The following is a 14,040-nucleotide window of genomic DNA, read 5'->3' as shown; positions in this document are numbered from 1 at the left end:
TTGGTGGCAGGCGGACAGTTGGACTAGAGGTCTTTTCCAACTTAGGTGATTCTTTAATTCTGTACTTCTATCTAGCTGTGTTTGTTGCAGGGGAGTTGGATTACGTGACCTTTAAGTACTGTTTCTAACTCAAACAATTCTGTGGTTCTAAGATGTTTGCTTTCTGAAACTTGTTTTTCTTTCAGCTCTGTTTCACTGACTGGGGGAGGAGAGAAGAGTGGATTGTAGAATTGTAGAATTTTGAATTTTATCACAACTATGTAATAAAATACTTGGAGGATGAAAAAATCCTGATTTAATTTTTCTTATTTTCAGAAAGTTGCCACCAAATTTTTATTTCGGAAAATAATTCTTCTGTAGAAATGGATATTTAACAAAAGAAAAATTTGTTTATGTCTCAGTGACCCTGGTAAGAGGTGACTGGATTTGTGTTGTAATTGTTTTAGAATGGCACCTCACTAGTTCACTGTGTTTCTGTGGTATAATGTTTGAAGTTATGTAGGTCAAAGCTAGTAGTTCACGTTGGATGGAGTTAATCTTTGCACTGTTAATATGCCTTAACCTTATGTTAATTTGTCTGTAACTGAGAATGGATTGAAACAATTTGGTGATATAAATTATGAAACTTAGACCTGGATCCTTCATCACCAGCAAATATGTTGGTATCTATATAGATTAATTAATGTCATTAAGAAGTAATTTTTCTGTGTTTTGAAGTTTAAGACGTAATTTTTCAGATTCAAAGAAAACTATAAAATACACAACGATCTGTATCTTTGCCTTTTACACCCTAGTTTAATAAAAAAAAAAGATCCTACTAAGCATCTTGTGCTTGCCAAGGATCTCTCTCAAAAAAAAAAGTTGAAGCAGTAATTGCAACTCCTCCTTTATCCTATTTCCCATTCGTATTTCCATTCCATAATTCTTATCTCATGCTCTGTTCTTTCGGTAGCATTTCTCTGGTTGTATTGAACAAAATGTCTAACACATTTTAACTTGCATTTCAAATTAGAGGAAATAACAGAGGAAGTCAGATTGAAGCCATCTTTGTAAAGAAGTTTGAGGATTAGAGCAGAAATGGTGCGGCATTAGCAGCAGCGTGTCTGTGGCAGTCTCTTCTTTGCCCATTCCAGGCCCTAGACTGACTAACAGGTTTTTATAGTAACTGCATCTCTTCTCTGTAACTATTAGTAGTTGAAGGAAAATCTGTTACACAACTCCTACAGCTGCACTGGAGTGCAGCACTCATGTATCCTATAGAATTGTGCAGAATTAAAAATATGAAGACTTACAGTAGTTTCTTATGAAAAGTTCCCATATCCAGCCTGTTAACAGTCACAGTTTTGTTGTACTTATAGCCAGAAATTCTTTCTCCCACCTACCCATTATCTGTGAAGTGTAGATGCTTGTGAACTTCCATTTGATAGTTTATTCAAAATGATTGCCAGCTGAACTAGATGGTAGCTGCAAGAAATTAAAACCACATTAATACTTAAAGCTTGGTGACTTAAAGGACATCTGTGTGTGGTTGTCTACCAAATACTTCCAGCAAAGTGTAGTCTTCAAGTAGAAGTCCATTCGTTCCCATTCAGAATGAGTTTAGAGTGCATTTTAGGCATTTTGTTTAACCATAGCTTGTCAGTATTTGGAAGATTTATAGCAGATGGTTGACTCACTAAGTTAGTATCTCAGTGACAAAAGGAGCCGTTCCTCTCCAGTAATATGTAACCCAAGAGTTGTACAAATATCTGAAGCAGAGAAAGAATGATGGCAGACATATGTGGTAAACCGCAGAGGGATTGAAGGAAACCTTGCCCTGCCTTCTGAAATATCTCATCACCTTTGGGTAGGGCCTGTCCCTGTGACCATTTCATAATTCCTGCAGTTCTGTTTTATGTTTAGAATGCTAGCTTATGATTATCTGCATGCAGTTTTTTCCACTGTGTCCTTTATTCCCTCTAACCAACATTCTCCAATATACATATCCTTTTTCTAGGCTGTATATTATCTCCTTTAGGCTGTCTTAGAATCTTTCTGGTTGCAGTTCTTTCTGCTTCATATTGCATGTTGCTGTTTCTTCCCATACATAATACATCGTAACCATAGATACCATGCACAATTCAAACACGAATCTTCAAGGTTCCGCACTTTCTCTTGTAAATATTTTCATGTAAGAGTGATTATATTTCAGATGAAGGCTTTGATAGAATATTAGTTAAAAACACTGATTAAGAGAATTAAAACCACACGGACAGTGTGTGTCCATAAAAGCGCAGGATGAAGCTGAATGAGAGGCTCTGCGGTCCTACACGACAGCACAAAAAGCTCCTGGAAGTTATTTGACTTTTTTTGTATCAGTGATTTCTGAAGGCCTTATCCAAGGTCTGTTGCAATGAAGGGAATTCTGTCTGTCTATTCAGTTTACCTAGTAACATAGATCTTCTATAGTTCTACTTGTAGCTTCACGGTTTTGTTTGTAATTTGTAAAGGAGATATAAATGTGTAAACGAGATATAAATGTGCAGTCTTATTTTCCATTCCAAACATGGGAAACATTCAGGTTAACTTCTCTAGGGAAATGTTTTATAAGGATGTTTTAGAAGCAGAAGTTCTGTCACTCCATACAGCTATTAAAATCACTATACATTTTTAGGAGTAAATAAACTTAAGATTAAAACTGCATAATGGAGCACCCTTTTATCAAGGGCATATACCACACACCAGATGGAAAACAAACTGTGTTTACAACATTACAGCTATCGCCACTGACACTACTAGATCTACAATATGTTATAGCAGCAGCTCCATTAACCTTGCTAGTTCTGTTAGAGTTGCCTGGTAGTTTGCCCAATCTGTGTTTGTTGTCAGCAAATGGATCAAATTAGGGGATTTTCATTCTGTTTATTGACCTTTTCCCTTCTTCATCATCTGAGACTGTGGTTCATTCAAAATTGTTTCTCCTATTGCTCTATAAAATAATAACATTTCTGAATCTTTCTGATACTCTGTATGTAAATTATAATCTTTTACCTTAGACACAGAACTTAAGGAGAACATCTGATGACATGAGTGCTTTTTAAAAACCTACGTTCTTACTTAGATGAATACTGTTGGATGCAGTGTGACTTGCTGGAACTGTTGAATTTCACCCATACCAGAATATTTTACTTTTCCTCAAGGCAGGTTGGCACAGGTGTCTTTCACTTTCAAATAAATAAGATTAGAGTAGTAAAGATTGTTCTTAATGAACTCATGCTTGTGAGGGGCCAATGAGGAGGTTTGTACTTGATGAGTTGGTAGTAACTAGAAGGCTAATTCTGTTGTCCTTCCATGGACATATTCACTCCATGCTTGTGAAAGGATGCATAGTCTCTAACCTAAGTCCTGACTTATGAGTCTGTGCACTTTATGTTGTAATTACCTGATCAGTTCAATTCAGCAAAAGTCACTGCAGTTCTATGTGTTACTAGACGTTGTTCCCATCCTGTGTTTGTGCAACTGAAATTCACTTGTAGCCACAGGACAACCCCAGTCTGTCAACTAACAAAGCTGAAATGAAAATGGTTTAAGCTGTTATGCTTTTCAGCCTTTCTTACGTTGCATTCCTTACCTTGCCATGGGAGTGTAGGAATACTTCCTCCACAAATAAAAAAAACTGAGAACTTAGGACAAAGAGCAGAGCAAAGTCACTCCTCTCCCTAATAGTTCTTTCCAGATGAGTAACGAACTGATTGTGGACTAAGGAGTTGAATTATCTCAGAAAATATGGATGCCTCAGGAAGTCATTTTCAATTAGATGATTATTTGAAGTAAGATGTCCTCCTGATGCAACCTAAGCATCCTTGTTCTGTTTTTTCCTTGTCTGTTCAATTTGTTAATATTGTAAATGTATAGTAGGAAAATTATTTCAACCACTGATATAGCTGTAACCTGATGCTAGCTTTCTGCAACCTCCCTTCCACTTGTTCCTGTTGTGTGAGTAGTGCTGATCAGACCGTTTGGATTTAGATCAACAGTACTTGCCACAGTGAGCTGAATAACCTCCTGACCTTCAGTTCTATTGTGATACATGTTTCCTTTTCTCTGTGCTAAAAGCAACTTAAACTGAAGGGAAAATGAGGCCTGCTTCACAGTTTAGACAAGATTCAAGATATTACATTGGATATCAGGCACATTGAAATGGTGTTTTTTTATTCTGTATAAAATATGTCAAATGTAAAAGCCAGTTGTTTTGTCTCTACCCTTACAATCACCTGTGTCTTGCACACAAAGTTCAGATTGCTGTGTGAAGAGTTTTAAATGAGAAAAAGTAATGAACTAGTTGTTTTTTTTTGTTTCACCCCTCCATTCTGCCTAGAACATGTATCAATATATTGTGTCCTGCATAAGATAGCTAGAGTGAAACATGAATTCTGAGAGTTTAATCCAAATTTATTTCAAATCCAATTACTATATAAAACAGATTAGGAGTCCAGCAGTTGCAGTAGCAATGGTAGATAAGGGACTATTTCTCTACTAATGAATATTGTTTCTGTATCTTAATGCAAAGTTTGTTGCGTAGATTTTGAAGTTCTGCTGTGTAGGCTGAAGTCATCTGATAAATGTCCTTTCAGCTTGACAGTATTTTGGGTGAGCTTTAATGTGTGTGCCTTGGCATAGTAACTTAAGTGGTATAGTGTAATCACTCAAGAAAGAAAGTTGCGATACCATCTGATATCCGTAAACGTTAGTAGGGGGACAAAGTAGGAGTTAAATGAGGATGTACTGATTTATGAAGTTATCAGTTCACCATTCCAGTTGCATTTATTTATGTTACCAGGATTGATACTACCAAGAAATAAACTGTGACTGTATGCTTGCCTGGTTTTGGCAAGTAATAGCATTTGAGTTGTTGCTGATGTTGGTAGGAACTGATGCATAGCTGACAGGTGTATGTGAAGGTAATTTGAGAGCTCCCTTTATGCCCCAACTTCTTTTTTTCATAGATGGCATGATGCCTGTTTTGTGATCTGTACACCATAAACATAATCTTAATCTTTAATTTATAACTCATGTAGACCTCATGATCTTTCTATGGTGTGTCTGCAAAAGTATTCCTTATACTTAATCACATTTAGTACATGGATGTCCTTCTAACACCATAAAACCATGCCAAGAATGCTAAGTGTGTATGCAGTTTGTATTTGAGGCAAAACTCTTGAGATCACTATTGAAGTCATTCCAGTTTTGCCTGTTTGCCATTTGCTTAACAGACTTCTAAAGACTGCAATATGCTGGGAAAAGTCTTGTCCCTCAGTTGTTGTACGAAGTTAATCTTTGTATGATACATTCTAATGAAGGAAAATGTACCCTTTCCAAAGTAGCAGCACTGCCTGAGTTTGATGTGCTCTTGAGAATTAAAGACAAAGCGTTTAACAATTAGTTTTTATCTAGTCTTTCTTAATAAGAAAATAAAGTAAATTGATAACAAGCAAATGTTACTTGTATTTTTCACTTTATGGTTATTATCGGACTTAGTACATCTGATAAAGTACGTTTGATAAAGTAAGTCTGCTGTTTTTAACATTAGTTGTGTGCTTTTGTCTTCAATATTTTAACATCAGAATATTTCTTTCTACACTGAATGTTATTCTTTCATCTATCACAATTATTCCAAAAAATGTTTATTCCTGAAAATATTTCACGCATTTGCACGGTACATCTGCTATCTCCAGTATTTCTTTTGTGGTAACTTCTGGAATTGGCTTCTCTGCAAAACTGTCAAGCAGGTGAATCCACGCAGTTGTTGGAAACCTTCTTATGAACTGTCATATCTACCCTTAAAGAGCTACAACGTAAGGCTGAAATCCGGGATCTCCTGTCATAGCAGAGTTGGAATAATGCTTTTCAGGGTATCTGCTAATAGAAGAGGCCGTTTTCTAAAACAGCTTACATTATAATAAATGGTTTAAGAGAGGCACTGTTGAGCCATTATTCAATCAAGCTTGTTATAGACAGTTCTTTGTCTATAACAAGAGAACAGGGAAGTCCAAATTGATAGCCGAGTCCTACTGATACCACATTGTGTGTTCATTCCTTCATGTACTTCACCTGCAGTGTTTTTGAAAGACAAAATAGGGTGTAAGTTGGTGAGAAGGAGTGGATAGGAAGGACTTCTCTTTTTAACTGTTTGCACATAATGGGAGATAAGTTACCTTAAAGGTAGAATATATTTGTTTCTCTTTTTAATGGCACGAGGACATGCTTTTGGAGGATGTATTATGAACGGTGTTTATTTAGTGTGAGTAGGATTATAAAGGAACAAAAGGGAAGGAGAGGGAAAAAAAATGAGGTAAACTTGACAGCTACAGAACAGATAGCTGAGCTTCAGTGTAACTTGGAAGGTGTCAGCTGAGATAGAAAATGAGATCTTTTCTAACAGAGACTAACAGAGAAAAAGCTGGGTGAGAGAATTCATGAACAAATTAGTGGCTCTACTTGGTCCATATGGTTTGGTCCTGTAACTTTCTAAGTTTCCTACTCTTTTGGTCATACATCAGAACAGTAAGTTTCCCAGCAGTGTATTTGGTTTTACTTAGTGCTGTTGTAGTTGTGGTTGCAGGCATAGATCCACTCTTGCAAAAATGGCAATAATGTACTTACTTTGCTGGTGTCCTCTGCTGTTATTGCCAGTGTGAGTAGAAGATGGAATATTAAATAAGCAAATAAGAAAATTATTGGTCACCCAATAGCTGGAGCCTGTACTATATACAGAGATCTTATCCTTGTTTGTCTTTGTAACATATTGACTGTTACTGTAATTCTATCTTCATAGGATAACACTGGAATCTATTCACTTCTCAGTAAGTTAGACCTTCTCCTTAGAAAATTCATTGGTTCCAAGTGTATTATAAATACACTACTGCTGTATAGTTCAGAGTCATTCAGGTCTCAGTGGATGTTAATTTGTGCGAGATTTGTTACAACTTGTTATTCAATATATTTACCAATTATCTGAGTCTTTTAATTGCTAATCAGGATTGCATTTGGCGGAAGTGGATAGCAACAGGGGTGAATAAGGACATGGACATCACATTGCAATTTGACTTATTTAACCTTTCTAAATGTATATTTCTCTCTAGGAAGAAAAAGTGCATTGGGCACGTTTGGTGAATAAGGGAATGTATAATGGAATTTTTTGAATGAAAATATGTGGAGAGACCACACATCTGGTAGCAAAGGAAGTAACAGAACAGTGAATTCCAGAACTCACTGATGCTGTTTGTGGGTCCCCAGATGCTCTAATATGGATAGCTAAAGAATTTAAACATATCACAATAATGAATGTAAGAGTGAGAGTGAACCCTGAGCAGAAATGTCAGTAACAGTGTGTAAGGAGTGAGAAAAAGATCCTTAGAATAACATTAAAACTATTGCTATCTCATCTTGTTTCCAGCTTTCATACTTTCTTTAAAAATAAAACTGAAAATTGAAAAGTAAGAAAAGAGTTAAAAAAAAAAAAAAAAGCTGGTCTGAAAACATGCCTATTACGAGTATAAAGCAAAGGAAATGCTATTGTTATGGTGAGAAAGTTTCTACTCGTGTCTTGTAGAAAGAATAACATTTTCAGGAAATTGAAACAAATGATCTATCTTGTCATTAGGTTGCTGTACAAACTGTCTTTAGAAAGAATGCATTATAAGGTTCTGTTCCTGATGACATTTGTCAGTGGTGAACCTGAATTTTGGAGGAAAGAAAACAAATGTCAGTTGAGGGCAAGAGGAGGGGAAACATCCATGATAACTAGATGAGAAAAAGAGGGGCGCCTGTAGATGAGGACCTTGTCTGGGTGTGATGGTGATGTGGTTGGCAGTGATTTCCACTGTGCACAGCTTTGTGTTGCACCTATTATGATGCAATTAGTGTTGCTTAGTCAGGCATGTAGTATTCTGACTGTTTTTTAGGATTCCATACTTAGATTTTATTGGATAGTACTCACCAGGTGAAATACAGTTATTCATCGAGTTACGTCTGTTCTTTAATCCTAACTATGACATACTAAGTTAGGTGTAAGGGAAGGAGAGAAGGAGTTATTCTCACAGCGTGGCTGCTGCTTCCTACAAGAGCAATAAAACAGGATAGAATAACAGCCCCAGCAATACTGGGATTTGCAAGTGCAAGTCCATAAGAAAAGCAGCATGAAATCATCAGCATGAGACCAGTGAGCACAAAAGAAAGGCTTTGGAACAACAGGAGAGCTAGGTGTGAGCTTTAAGAACTGTAAGCAAAGTCAAAGTAGAGTATTCGTGTAGGTGATACTTAGCACTAAAATGACAGAGGAACCGAAAATAATCAGCAGCCCTTACCACTTTACCACTACCAGTGGAGTCAATGGCAGATGTATTCTGACCAGCATACAAGAGGAGTATTGCAGCTGTGTCTGCCATCCAGGGTGCCTTGCCCCCCCATTCAATGTCCTATCCTCCCCTACTGTGGGGGTAGATATAATTGAGGTTTGAGAAACAGGTTTTGTAATTTCTGTGCTTTTACAGTGTGACAATATTCCCATAACTGTATGAGGGCTAACACTACCACAGTTGTCAATATCAAAATGCTGGGCATAAGGCTAAGTTTTAGTGAAGAGGCTGATCACCATCTGCTGAAGATGCCATACCAATTGGAGTTTGTTTCTTGTAGCATCCTTTCTTTTTCCACCTAAGTAATGCTCCTTTTGGAGCGTGCCTGTGTCATCAGTTACAGTCTCTGATAATGAAATTCTGTGTGTATTAACCATTCTAAATATCATCTGTGCAACAGAGTGTATGTGGTGTTGACTATTTCAGACCACAGCACTTGCAGAATTCAAGCTCGTACCTGTTAGTGTATCACAGTAATGCACATCATGTAGTCCTGTAGCAGTCTGGCTGCTTCCATAGGCTGGCCAGACTGTCACGGAAGGAATGAACTGCAGTGGTATAGCTTGTGAGCTCAGTTAGCTGAGCTGACTCCATCCAATCTGCTTGGCTTTTTTTCCTATCCCATAAACAGGAGACTGATATTGTGTGGTCACACAGAAGATGTTATGAGACGAAGTGAAACTCTCATTCTTTGAAAGCTGGGTGATGAGAAGTGGAGTCCCCCTTAGTTACAGATTGTAGTGTTTAGAGAGATTGAACAATAGCAAAGTGTCGCTTTTAAGTTTTGGGTTTGTGTTTTTCTGCTGTGGAATCTTTTTTGGGTCTGTTTTATTGATGCTGTTAGTTTTAGCACTGCTAGTTGCTTTGAGTTTGAAGGAGCTGCCTGATGGCTTTGTCTTTGATTGAATATCCCCATGTGGAATAAATCCAAAGAAAACCCAATCCTTTAACTATGAAATCAGCACTTTTTCAATAGTGCTTGGAGTGAGATTTCTTCTATCAGATGAAGATCAAGGCAGACAGGAGAAATCTGACCAGCTCAATACTTATGCTTTAGAAAATGAGGGATTTTCCTTGCAAATTGGAATATTATTTCTTCATGGGAGGTCTTGCATATCTTAACTAGACAAACATGAGCTTTCTATTTAATTTAAACACAATCTTTCAGTTCCATAGGCTGCAATTCTTTTATACTTTGAAATTACATTTTCTTACAGTTGGAAAAATTCAAAGAAATTACAATACTCTATCTTCTTATTTTTTGGAAGATTTGAGTACTCATGTTCCTCTAAAAAGTCCATAATAATGAGTCTTTTTGAACCATAAATCAAATACATATTTAAAAAGTAAATTCCATAGGGCTGTCTCATTTCTATTTAGTTGTGCTTTATTACATCTGCAAGTCTGTACAAATTTTTGCAAGGCATTAACAAAGTACAGAGCCTTCCACAGAGGAGAACGAAGCTTGTGATTAGTGGTCCAAGGCACTTCTTTAAAATTATAATGGGAAAATATCTGGATTATTTTTGTGATTTCTTTGGTAGAAAAGTTCAATCTTTAAAATTAAAATGGAAGTGAGCATTTAGTTGTACTGAAATGCAGCTGGAGGTACAGCTGTATTTACAGGACACAGCTAATGACGACTTTGGCTTTTCATGACACTTCTTTGGTAGGCTTCTGAATGACCTTGTCAAAGTTAAAAGCTCATAACATTCATATTTTGTTTTTATGGCATTATGATTCTGCATAACAGTGCTAAAAACAAAAACACAGTATAATTATACTGTCAATCAAGCAGCCAGAAAAGGCATTTTCCACCAGTTTTGCACCTACTAAACTGTAAATAATTTATAAAATTAGAAGTCATGACTAAGTGGAGGCATTTTGGTGCTAGTGAAGCACTGGTCAAAGCTCTATTGTTTAAGTGACCCTTCACGCTGAGCTCTGGTAGCTTACATTTGTCCTGTGAATGTGAAAGTGGACTTTTGTTCTTGCATTGTTGCATGTGTACCTGAGAAAATATTAAGCTGTCAATAGAGCAGTGAACAGGTGTACAGTGTATGCTATAATGATGTTTTATTCATTTGAATTTCTAGCCCATTTAGTCTCATCCAATGAACAACAAAAGATATTTTCTTCATTATCTGCAATTAATGTAAATGTCAAATATTTGAATATATTATCACGCAGATAATTCAATACATGCGTTGATTTGTGGAGTATTTGCATTAAAGTGGCAATTACAACAAAACAAAAAAATACAACTTGAGACCACATGTTCTTGTCTGTTGTCCTGAGATGTTCAACTTGTTTCTCTGAGATCTATGGCTCTGTAAAGCAAGATCCTTAAGGCCTTTCCGTTCTCCATCGTTAATGCTTGTTTTGCATTCACTTTTAAACAAGGTTTATTGGATGTTTATTTTTTGTACTGTATTTATAATTTAGTTGACATATGTTAATCTTTCTTAATGGAGCTCTTCAGGGTGCAGGCTGCTGCAGACCTATCAAAAACTGCTTCTTGTTAGGTAGGATAGAGACAGTTAAGATAGTTATCAAATGATTATCCTTTCGGTAGCTCTTTCTCCTTGAATTTTCATTCTGCTTGCCCAAATATAATGTGTATGTGAATAATTCTCACCTTTTTTTAATGCTGTTTTTACAACTTAATTAAACTTTCCTGTAGTACACAGAACTGAAGCAAATTTTGTTGTGACTGTAATTATTCAAATCAACTTTCTGAATTTTTAGAGATTGCTTTGATTTATTCTACAGTGAACCAAATAACTATCCACCAAGATACTAAATAGTTAACAGTATCAATTAAAGCAGCAGAGGAGGGCCCTGAACTGCAGTGGTGGGAAATATTTTGAGGATACATGTGTGGAGCCATTTCTCCAAACTGAGGTCTTGTGTGATAAAGCTTTAATGCATCACAATCACTGAAAGTTTAATCCCACTCTGGTTTAAAATGCCAACTTCATGCTATTGCAGTGGGAAGCATGCAGCTGTGTCTGCACAACGAATACAGGAAGAAAATGTTATATAAATGTGTTCTTGTTACTACAGACTAAGAGACTTCTACAGTAAGTTCATAGTAAAAATGTTGATAATAGCTGAAAATTACTGTGTAAAAGTGTACAAATAAGCAGGTTGAAGGTGCGGGAAGATCAAGCAATTCATTGTATAATTTATAAAAGAATCCTCGTTAAAAGTGTTAACCAATCCAACAGCCTTTTTAGGCATGCAACTTATGAAATAATTTACTTGAAATATAAGGAAATACAGTAGGCAAAGTCAGGGATAGTGTACTGGAAATAATAAGGGCATCTTTATCTTGGAAGGATGCTTATGGACAGTATTTTAAGTTACAAAGAAGTTACATTCTCTAATGGCTTCCTCAAATTTTACTTTATGACAGATTAAAAGTACGAAGAATTGATATTTCTATCTACAGGCAACTCAGAATTACAGAGCAGAGAAAGCAGCTGGAAAAAAAACCTCTTTCCTTAATTCTCAGTGTTGTGTTTTTCCTTGGAAGTTTCACTTGGTCAGTTTCACTTTGGTTTTTGCACAAGTCATGTCTTCTAAGGTGTAGAACTTGCAAAGTCTGTCATGTCCTGGGTGCAGCCACAGCTACTGTGCTTGCTGTTGCTGTGTGGGAGTGAATGGTTTTAAGGCAGCTGCCCTGCTACGCTTTCCCTTCTCCATGTCTAGAAGTGCTTTCTACGATAAGAGTTACTGTATGACAGGAAAGCAAGAGCACTTCCTCTTCATGGTTGTTTTGAGTCACTCTTTTAATGATTTATCCCTTTCATCCACACTCTTCTCTGTCACTATCTTGGCATTTGTTCTGCTTTAGGTCAGGCAAGCACCTCAAGAGACTACTGTTGGAGTATGTCCTCCCTCTCCCCTTCCCTCTTAAAAAAATAAATAAAAATTAAAGAAGTGAAGCCCTTTCCTTCCTTTTTTTTTTTTCCTATATATATATGTATTTCTTTTAATGTCTTCCTTTTTAGCTTAATGTGAAATTCAAATCCAGGGCATTACATGACTCTATTTTAAATCTTTGTGGGGATTTTTTTTAATTTTATTTTTTTTATTTTTTGCACAAAATGAATTAATTGACCCTACCCTAATTGAAAATATTCCATGAGTTCTGAATGCTGTACTAGTTTTAAATGTCTCAAAGATTTTCTCAGATTATTTGGCATTTAGGGATGTGTGTATACACTTACTAATAAAATGAAAAGATTGCAGTAAATAACAGGAATTACATATCTTCCCATTTCATTTAAGTATTCATTCATAATGTATTTAACTAGAGCTTTTAGATTACTTCTGAAGACACCAAGGAAATTAATCTAAATTTCAAGCAGTCATTATAACTGATTTATATCATTGCATGGAGTGGGTAGTTGTGCTTATGTCATAGTTGTCATGTCTGTTCTTGCTCAGTGATGTAAATTTTACAGATTCATGGCTCAGGTTTCACCTGATAGTATACAAAGCTGATGGATGTCAAAACTTCAGCACGTGGCATTTAGCTGTTGTAATGGACTGTCTTCTCAGTGATATTTTTCATCTGGGTAATGAATGTGGTCAATTACCGATCTTCTATAGCATAATAGAGGGATGGAGATAAGAGGAAAGAAAGGCGAGCGTTCACAAGTAATCTGGGCGAAATTGTTAGTGTTCAAGAGTGTACGATAGCAGTGAGTATACAAAACAAAAATAAGAAAACCCTCTATAAAAATATGAGAAGCAAAGAGATTTAAAAAAAAAATCTTTCCTTTTGAAATGTCTCAAAAAATAGCAAGGAGTATCCAACTGTGTTTTAAGGGATCAATGAGGAACGTTGTTCCTGGCTATTACTTTTAATATCTCTCTCAGTAGATAATAATATTTGAGCCTCAGGCCAGATAATCATATACTCTGCCATCTGCATTAGTAATAATGCTTAGATGCAAGTGGCTAGTTTCATACTTCTTGCCATATTTGCAAGCATTCAGCATCATAGCAAAAATATATTTGAATAAGTATGTTTTATTTTGTATTCTTTTTTTTTCTGAGGTTATTTTAGAGCAACTGTACCTTAGTCTACATAGAGAGATAAACTAATCAGGACATTAAATCTGGAGCTCAAGGGCAAAAGAATTATGTGAGTAAAGACAGATAAGCTTGTGGAGCTATGACAGTTTTTAAAGGCATAATCTTTTAGACTTTTTTTTTAGTATTTGTTTATTATTATTATTTCTGGCCTACCCCTGAATATTCTGTGTTGAGATCATGGGAAGCAGGAAATTCAAATCTGAGGGAAACATATTTATATATATATAGAGAGAGCATATATATACATATATATATATATAATTGTTTTTCCAGTTCTTTTTTTTTCATCCAGATAAGTGTTGAATGACTTCTCAAAGAAATATGCCTCAACATATTTCTACTGCCTTCTACTCTACTGCAAGCCTAGCAGTCTGTTCAGTAAGCCTGCAAACTAGGACTGCTTTAGGGATGGCATTTGTCCCAGTGGATGTTCCAGGAGTTGAAAACAGTCAGGGAACAGTAAGACTGTCATTCTGGTTTACTGATTTATGACCACAGAAGCGCTAAGTTAAATCTGTGTAACAAGATAGCAATG

This window comes from Cyrtonyx montezumae, unplaced genomic scaffold (genome assembly GCF_038088225.1).
Source record: "Cyrtonyx montezumae isolate F1298 unplaced genomic scaffold, pur_monq_1.0 scaffold_18, whole genome shotgun sequence".
In the NCBI taxonomy this organism is placed as follows: Eukaryota; Metazoa; Chordata; class Aves; order Galliformes; family Odontophoridae; genus Cyrtonyx; species Cyrtonyx montezumae.
Note: the sequence above shows the minus strand (reverse complement) of the source record.